This window comes from Sander lucioperca, chromosome 3, assembly GCF_008315115.2.
Source record: "Sander lucioperca isolate FBNREF2018 chromosome 3, SLUC_FBN_1.2, whole genome shotgun sequence".
Lineage (NCBI taxonomy): Eukaryota > Metazoa > Chordata > Actinopteri > Perciformes > Percidae > Sander > Sander lucioperca.
In genome coordinates this window covers 17,933,824-17,943,132 of record NC_050175.1, presented here as the reverse complement: position 1 = coordinate 17,943,132, position 9,309 = coordinate 17,933,824, and the positions used below count along the sequence as shown (strand labels likewise).

The 9,309-nt window shown below is 40.8% G+C and overlaps 1 long non-coding RNA gene across 2 annotated transcripts in view; it reads left to right on the top strand.

Moving 5' to 3' along the window:
* Positions 1-9,007, top strand: part of LOC116060562 — a 14,241-nt gene extending 5,234 nt beyond the window's left edge. The window contains exons 1-3 of one of the 2 annotated variants that reach the window (XR_004107534.2): positions 4,396-5,447; positions 7,976-8,018; positions 8,508-9,007. This is a non-coding gene — a long non-coding RNA (uncharacterized LOC116060562). Of the gene's footprint in view, positions 1-4,395; positions 5,448-7,971; positions 8,019-8,507 lie in introns of those variants that run through there. The other variant, XR_004896860.1, reaches the window with a different exon arrangement.
* The last annotated feature ends 302 nt before the right edge of the window (positions 9,008-9,309 follow it).

The following is a 9,309-nucleotide window of genomic DNA, read 5'->3' as shown; positions in this document are numbered from 1 at the left end:
TTATAGTTCCCTGGTTTTCTGTGCAGTTCTCACATATACAGTACACCTGTTTAAACTCTTGTTTTCAAACTATTTTCACATATTTCAAGACAGGTAACCATTTCATTTAAAGGCAATTTCATATTTATTATATTATAAGAATACTTAAGGGGCAAGCCACTTAATTCAAGTGACATATTCAAATAGACAGTTTTAATATAGATGACCTAAAAGCTATGCATTACGTGAAAATGGCAAACTAATTAGAGGGACGGTCAGTTTGAGCCCATTAATGTGAATTTTAATGTTGTCTGTTCAGTCTTGTACTGCTATCAGATTAGACTTCACAATGTGGTTGAGTGCAGAGGTAATGCACATTAATGACAGTTGGATGGCAGATATCAGGAGCATATGGTGCTCTCCTATGGCCATTACCAAGTTCATACCATCCCTTCACCCATATGGAGGATGACAAGAAAATTAAATCCATTTTAAGACAGAATTCCTCCTATATTCATGTATAAAGAATACAACTTTTTATTACATTTGATCACATTTAGCGTTAATGTAGCTTCATTGTACAACTAAATTGTATGACAACTGTTTTTTTTATTGCATTCCACACCATTACCTAAAGACCTACAGTATCAAGAGTGGCAGCACATCATCATATTCCTCTGAGGTCTACAATTACCATCTAAGCAGCTCACACTGACCCTAACCCACGCTGCCAGCATCATCTGTATCAGAGGAACTATCAGCGGCGTGCCCACCTTAATCGTGACCCTGGCGTTGTCTCGGGTGTGGAGAGCTTCTTGTAGCCTAGCCCAGCTCAATAGAGCACCTCTTCCCTCCACCTGCCCCCTTCTGTCTCTCTATTTTCTTGGGCAATAGGAGGGTGAAGGGATGGAGGGTGGGTTGGGGGGATTTGATGGAGAGGTGGTGGTGGGGGGCACTCTGCTTCCCCTGGGGCTGCCTGCTGGAGCGAGGTGACCCAGCTTGTCGCTCGGTGACCTGTGAGAGGGACATTATGAAGTGTGAGTGGCTGTCACCCTAACCGCTTGTGACAGCACGGCTCCCGGCACAGCTGTGCCAGCCTGCCCCATCCAGAGACCCAGGGCCCATGGAGAAGGGGGCGGGAGAGAGGCCGCTTTGGAGAAGGCATGGGCTAGGGTGGGGTGTTCGGAGAGTGTCTGTGGTGGGGCAGGAGGGTTGGAATAGAAGGAGAACAGAGGTGATGGTGTTCAGGGCCTTTGCTTTTAGTGGTGTAATGACTTCTCCATTGATTCTGATGCTTAAGGTACGGTCTTGCAGCTCCGCAAAGTCAAAAGCCAGCACAGTTGGGCTTTGAGCTACAGGAGGACATAGGGATGTGACGGTAGAGGTGTACGCAACCAGCTGTTATCCTTTAAGGCAGCTGGGTTACATATTTGTACTGTATTTGGCATATATATGTTGTGCCAAAAATAACTTCCTAACTTGTCTTATCCTTGTTGTCAGTTTCCCCTCTTAGTCAGAAGTGTTTCCCCCTCATCGGACATGGTTGAGAGACTTTTATTCTATATTCAAAAATGTTTTGGTACCTATCTTAGGTCTGTGTAGAAAGGCATCAGAATACAGTGTATATATATATATATATATATATATATATATATATATATATACAGTATATGATATAGTCTTTGTTCTGTCACTAACTTGTTCACTCTTCATCTTAATGTTCACCCTCAGCTGTATTTTGTTTTATGTAGTCCTCTGCAAATCTAGTGAAAGGGTCAGAGACCTTTGACATGCCTGTGCTGTCACCTTGCTAAACTCATTAATTTGTAGACTGACCACAGGGACAAATGTGCTGGTGCCTAAATCCAGATCAGGATCATTAAGCTACACACTCTCCTGGTCAGTTTCTTTTTTAATCCTTCTTTGATAGTTAATTGCAAACTTTTCCATCGCTTCTTTCATTTTGAAGTTCACTTTGTTACTTGACTCTTGAAATATTACTTTTGAATGTGGGATGAAGCCTGTGTGGCTGTTGTTGAAGGTAGTTTAGCAGTAGAACTGGCCAAAAGTAAGATATCCAAGTGGTATAATTTGAAAGGTGGAACGCCAATTCCACCAAACTTTACCTGCAAGTAAAGTGTGCCCAGTAAGACAAGGGACACACAGGATATTAGTTGTATCACCTAAAATGCAAATATTGTGTATGTGCAACTTTAAAAGTATTCTGTAGAGGACACCTGACACGAAAAGGACATTTAATAAAAGTTTGGAAATATACATTTTCTATGACTCAGGCCAACTTTGTTCACTTATCAATTTATGCAAAGCCTTTTCTTTACCTTATATATATACTGTCACTGCAACCCTAACCGAAGTTCTTATCTAATGTAATAAATGTGAAATGATCCGTGTGATCATACCTCTTGTGATAGTATTAATGAAATTCTGAGTAATTTACTAGTTTCACAAAGTTGTGTGTGGCTGTATTGTGGCACACCATCCATGCTTGATGATTCTACTCCATCTGGCAGTGTTTGTTCAACTTTTTAACACTTGCTTCCTCTTACAAAAGTGCATATGCAGATGTAAGTAAAAGTAAGTTGGCAATTTTAAGACATGACTTTCAAAACATATGATTAAAAGTTAGTTTCAATAACTATGTAACTCATTATGTGGAAAAAGTCACACAGCCCAGTGTCAATGTCTGACTTTGTACGTTGCAGCAACCCTACTTCCTAGTGGATGAGCACACACTGTGATTTTCTTAAGCAGGTCTCTAATTCCCCCTAATCATTGTACATTGCAAAAAGTGTTATTTACACATGGATGAGCAAACCAAGAAACACAGTGCCTAAATCCTCCAGAGGTGTTCCCAAGCACCAAATGAGCTTACATTACCTCATTTTTTATCTTTTGAAAATGTCAGAATGGAGCAAAATGATGCATCTTGACATCTTTAGCAACTCATTTATGTCTTTTACAAATTACAGTTTACACACACGTGTGTGTGTGTGTGTGTGTGTGTGTGTGTGTGTGTGTGTGTGTGTGTGTGTGTGTGTGTGTGTGTGTGTGTGTGTGTGTGTGTGTTTGTGCACCTGTGTGAACAGGCAGGGGGCCCAGCTGACGAGGCCTCACTGAAAATTGAAATATAGGTGCAATGTCAAAAATAACCATAACAAATCTAAGAGTTCCTAATGGGAGTACTTCCATTAAAGGCCCTGAACAACCACACAGGTGTTTTCAGTTAAGCTGGCTGGTTACCCCTCGTCCCAGGACTGTTTGGGTGTGCATAGACTGATTAATTGACATCTTCCTGAGTCTCTTTATAGCTTTGTTGCTCCTGTAAGGGCAGGAAAAATGACAGCTTTATCATTCTTATTGGTAGAAAATAGTTGTGATCTAATAAATTCCCATCCAAACTCTGGCCCACTTTCAACATGAGCAGAGTCTAATCAGCCAGAATAACTGAAATCACCTGTGTGGGTGTTCAGAGGTTTTAAGCATAAACATAAGGACTTATTTTTTGGGGTTGTCTTGCAACTGCAGCCCTCCTTTTCCTCTTCCAATATGTTTGTATCCCTGCTCTGTATCTAGACATTGCCACTTTACTCCACACCTCTCTCTCTCTCTCTCTCTCTCTCTCTCTCTGTATCCCTCTGTCACGGCTGACCTGCGTCCTCTCTCTGCAGGGCCTCTCCTGGTAGCTCCCAGCTGGCGCACTGCGAGTCGGCTGGGCAGAGGCAGGAGGCAGTGCCAGCTCTACTGGTGCAGAAAGGGGCACACCAGGCAGACAGGCCCAGTGTCAGCAGCAGCCGCAGCATGCTATCCCCCGGCTGCCACATTCACAACACATACATATGCCCGCTTATATATTGCTGCGACCCAAACGCGTGCACACCGGCATCAGCGGACCAATGCCAAATAGGTTTGGTCCGACTGGGACCTAGTTAACTGGGACAAAACATTTGTTTACACACTAGACTAGTGTGAACAGGCACACAGACACATTGAGCCGCAAACACATTCACATGGCAGGAGATGTAGAGATTTTCACATGATGAGAAGCATAGGTAGTCTTTGGTGCTGTTAAGTTTGACAATACTGATGTCAGCCCGGGGCCTGTTATCCCCTGAAGGAGTCTGAGCAGCACGAAGCATGTAATAGAGCACATATTGAACGGCACGTTACGCATGTTATTGGCTTGTCCTCAGGGTCGACACTTGAAGCTCCTTGTAATTAAGAAGACGGAGACTGGGCCTCCCGCCTGTAGTTACCCCTTTACGTCTTCAGCTTTGGGTACTGCTATCCGTTCCTGCCTACCGATTCAACTTGACCTTCCTTTAGCAGCAACTTTATTAACCCACGTGAAACCCTGCTGCCTTGAGATCAGACCTACTGTAATTAAGATCAGCGAGGAGAGAAGAAAGCATGTTACACCTTGACTTACATAATTAAAAAAAATGGTGAACTCAGGTGGCTTGAATTTAAATGTCAAGAAATATACAAAATAATGCAACAATATTGTGATATGTACTATGTGACATGAATTTCAATAGCATCCCAAGTGTGACTTATTCTAAGTCGGGCATTCATATGGGGATTGTTTGTCTCTGCATGAAAAAAGGAACTCACTGATTAGCATACTGTTTGATTATTGGAGTCTTGAGTATTCAGCCAAACATCCTTATTTGTGTTTTTGCCCCTCTATGTGTGTGTGTGTGTGTGTGTGTGTGTGTGTGTGTTTGTGTTTTGACCTCTTTCACATAGAGAGACCCCCAGTTGTGCTCTAGTAGCCAGCCGAGCTCAGTGAAGCAGAGCCTATATGCTCACTGGCATTTCACACACCCAAACGCGTGCATGTAAACACACATGATCATCATTTATCCAGCTGGGGTCCCATGCGACACACAGACACACACACACACACACACACACACACACACACACACACACACACACACACACACACAGATGCACACAGACATCAGCTTGCATATGGAAATAATGGTTGAGGTCTTATCCCCTAATGTACGCCTTGCATAGCACCTCTCTGCAGCAGGAAACCCGTCAGCCATATCTCCACTGTTATCTGTCCAACTCTTGCTTGATTCTGCAGGTCAGCCAGCCCCCAGGAGTTGAAGCACACTTCCGCCTTAAAAGTTGTACGCCACTACCTTTGATAATCAAGATAGAACCTAATTGAGCTCACCCATGTAGAAGATGCTCTCGCCTTTTTTCGCACACACACTTTTTGAGGAGACGGGGGCCTATACTGTTTCAGCTCATCCAACTGTGAGATTCTCCTTTCCCCTCTCTAGTCCTCCCATCATCTCACTAATGGTGTTTCTATCTCTTCTCCATAGGAGGTAAATGAAGCTTTTAAGCAGGGTGGAGGGAAGGGGGAGCACTGCAAAGATTAATTGACTTTCTGCAGAGCTTCACTTATCCTCCACTGGCACCTTTGACTTGTGAGTGTATTTGTGTTTGGATTACATGATTATATCACCATTATTGCGGCAATTTGCAGTTTGTTGAAAACTGTGCCAGGAAATATCAAACTGTGTCCCATCAACCATTTCATCCACAGTGGCCACTTGGTACCTTTATGCAATTAGAGCAAATCTTGGTGGCATTCTTGCTAAAATATTTTGTGATTTTAAATGACTAACGTAATGAAGATAATTCTGAACTCATCCGTTTTTGTAGATTTACAAATTTGTAATGTATTATAATACATTAAAATGGTAAGAATGAAAAAGTCACTGTGAAACAGATTACAGTTAGTGAAGACATGACGTATATATAACGTCTTCTCTGTCTTGTTTTTATCCCTTGACTGTCTGTCCTCTGTCATCTAATTCTGAGGAACAGACCCCAAAAAACAGGGACCACAAGCGTGGGTAAAGTGTGCAGTTGTGACCCTTATACGGTGGCTGAGAGAGCTCACTGCAACTTAAAAGAAAACATCTTTATCACTTTGACAATATTTACAAAACGGTGCAACTAAATAAACACACATAAATTGAGAAACACATTCACCAATTTGACAACCCGTATAGAATGTGTCATACGCTGCATGTCATACACAACATGCAACTTGCTATTTGTTGAAGTTGATCACTCATAAATGATGCTGTATAAAGAGCTAACAGTGTTTATGTTGGTCTCAACATTGTGATTGCATGAGTCTGATATTACTGTACTAAATAAAGTAACCATAGCGAGAGCCGTTAACTACTTAATTACTAAGGAACTTTTTAGGCCATTTTTCTTTATAAATAGGGATTGAACATCTCTTTGCACAATTTCAGTATAGCACAAGACAAGAAACTCTGCATGATTCATGTAAATGGTTGAAATGCTATTCACTGACTTTTAGTGAGGCAAGTTGTGAAGTACTGTATTGTAGAACAAGACTACAAAGGGCTGTTGTCCCAGCCATTGAATAAGTATGGTCTTGGACTAAACTGCCTGATAGACTCTACATCGAAAGATCAGTCTAATCCAGGAAAATGCTTACAGAATTGGTGTTTATCTGCATGTGTACAGTAGGATAGTGGGTAGCAGAAGCTTAAGTAACCTCCTGCATGTCTCAAATGTCTAATTCAGATCTCACAACATCCTCCAGTTTCCACATAAGTAAATCACCATTTGGCTTGATACACAGTACAATAAGTCTATGTCAATGTTACTGTATATGTGTGTTTCTCTTTTCTCTCTCCGACACACACATACATACGATGGACAATTACATATCTTGTAGAGACTGAAGTAAGTTTGACTTTGACTCTGAACACTGGTATGTTGAGAGAGAAGAGCCAAATGTGTGAATGCGCAAAGAGTTGCCCCCCGCCATCCCCCCGCTGTAAACTCCACCACCCACAGCTGCACACACTTCTCCTGTCACGGTGATAATCTCTTTGTCAGAAGCCGTCTGTTAGAGATTTGTCCGTCTGATTCGGTGAACGTCCGAGTGGCAGGTCTAGCTGTAGTGCCACAGGGTGTCCGTGTATGTGTGTGTGTGTGTGTGTGCCAAAGGTGGTGGGATCTCCGTCCCTGTCAGTGTGTGTATGTCGCTTGTCTTCAGAACTCTGTTTTGTGACAGAGAAGGAATGGGGAGCATAAGAGAAACAGATACAAATACACAAGGGAGTCTTTGTAATTTACATGTAAAAGCCAATTCAATATAATCTGCTCTTCATGGATTATTTGCATCCATCTTTATCTTTACTTATTTTGTAGCCAGTGTGACTGGAGAAACATCAGCACGAGTGTGAAATATTAAGAAGCTTTAATTTCCTTCATAGGAAATGTTAAATTGCAGATGGCCTTCCACGAGATGGCTCTAATTTCTAATCACTAGTCTAATCACTTTGCTCATTAATTAAGAAGCAACATTGAAAACCATTTATTATCTGGTTATTTGAAATATTGAGTGATGTCCAAGTGTTCCAGGAAAAATAAAAAATAAAATAATAGTCCAGTAATATTGTTCATGTGCAAATGTTGTTGAATCCAAGTTTTGTAGTGCTCTGTTGATATAAAAATAAGCATCATCTGTTTAGTCTTTAGTCCTGCAAAATATAACATGATGCATGCCATCTTTGTAATAACCTCCAGGACAATGTTTTCTTCTACCCACTAAATAGTTCCCTTTTCTCCTGTACGTTGGATGCAGTAATTTTATATTCTACAGTGAGGGCAGTATTACTGTCTCTCCTGTAGTATATAAATTGAAATGTGTTCCAAATGATGAGTTGAAGCTTGAGGAGTACACAGGTTAACTCCATGTGGAATTTCAGCTACTCGCAGGAATAACTGCCTATACATACTCAACAGAGTTCTGCAAAAAAAAATGTTGCAAGTTTTCACTTGATCTGGTAGTGTTTGGTCTTCGTCTTGTATATTGAGCAGCACTGTTATGTGCTCTGCAGAAGAGCACCTTCCATATGCTGTAAATCTAAATGTCTTCTCACTTTCTTTCCTTTACAGAAAGGTCAGTGGTCCAGTCATGCTACAAAACAGCCATTCCAGACTGGGTAATTATTCAGTAACTTGCTCAACAACCCTTTGGCTATTTAGGTATTACACGGACCTGAACACTGGTTGTCTGGTTAAAGGATGTCCAGGTGCAAACCAGGTTTCCTACTCATTATTTTAATAAATTTCACTTGCATGTGCTAATTTAAAGGAAGACCAAAACCTGACACTAGAACTACTTTTGATTGTACGTCAAGGTAAGATTAAATGGTTTGTTGAAGCTACACAAGTGTCGCTATATTAACTTGCGATGGAATATAAATGACATTATACTGAGTTTATAATAAGATGAGAAAATACATGTTGAAGTTCGTCCTTCATGAAAGATAATATACATTCTGATAAAGCTGTAATTTTTGGGTATAGTTATTGTTTCTCAAAGCTCTTTTTCTTTCTTTTGCCTTTCATCTCTCCCCTCATGACACCTTCTCCTTCCTCTATCTGTTGTTTGGTCTCCTCTTGTCACTCCACTGCAATCATCTTCGCAGGGGGGCTTGTCATCTGTATCTACTCATATCCTACAATCCCTTTTGCTCTGAGCACTACTGCACTTAAATGTCAGGGTTGATGAGCCTGCCACACCCACCTGACACATCAGCTCAGCGCCTGCTAAAAGCTTTTATGGAACAGAGTGTGAGCCTGGTGGTTGATATAAATTAAAGTGTTCTTTGCTTCTTTTTGGGGGGTATTATGGCTCTAAAAAGACAACTTCTGGTAAGAAATAACGAGAGAAAGTAAGAGCATAGGCTATGATTGGTTGCCATCTAGTGGCTTGCTGTCACATTATCATGGATAGAAAGAAAGTGACTCTCCCCGCCTAAAACTGTATTATGTTTCACACTAATCAAAGACAAAGCAAATAATATACATTTCCTCCACCCTTCGTAGTTATTAGTCATAATCTTATATTGATTTTAATGCATGCAATCTGACATAATATTCAAATGGAGTGTTTATATTAAAATAATATATAATAATAAATCTGAAAGAAAGTTGTTACATTTTGTGGTGGGTCAAGGAAGCTCAAAGTGTTTATAGCTCATCAGTGACTATGGTGTGAAATGTTTGAAAAGTGACATGTTTGGAAACATTTTGAATGAGACCTTGTGTATTGAATATAAAACTACATTGACATGTCAACTGCACAGAATGGACTAAATACAGTGACATCTACATGGCTTTCATAAATGTGATATGGGTGTAGCATATTCCATATATTGTACTAAATTTTTAAGATTGATTACTTTGTTATAAGTAAAGTGTTACATGTTTTGTCTACTAAGCTGTGCC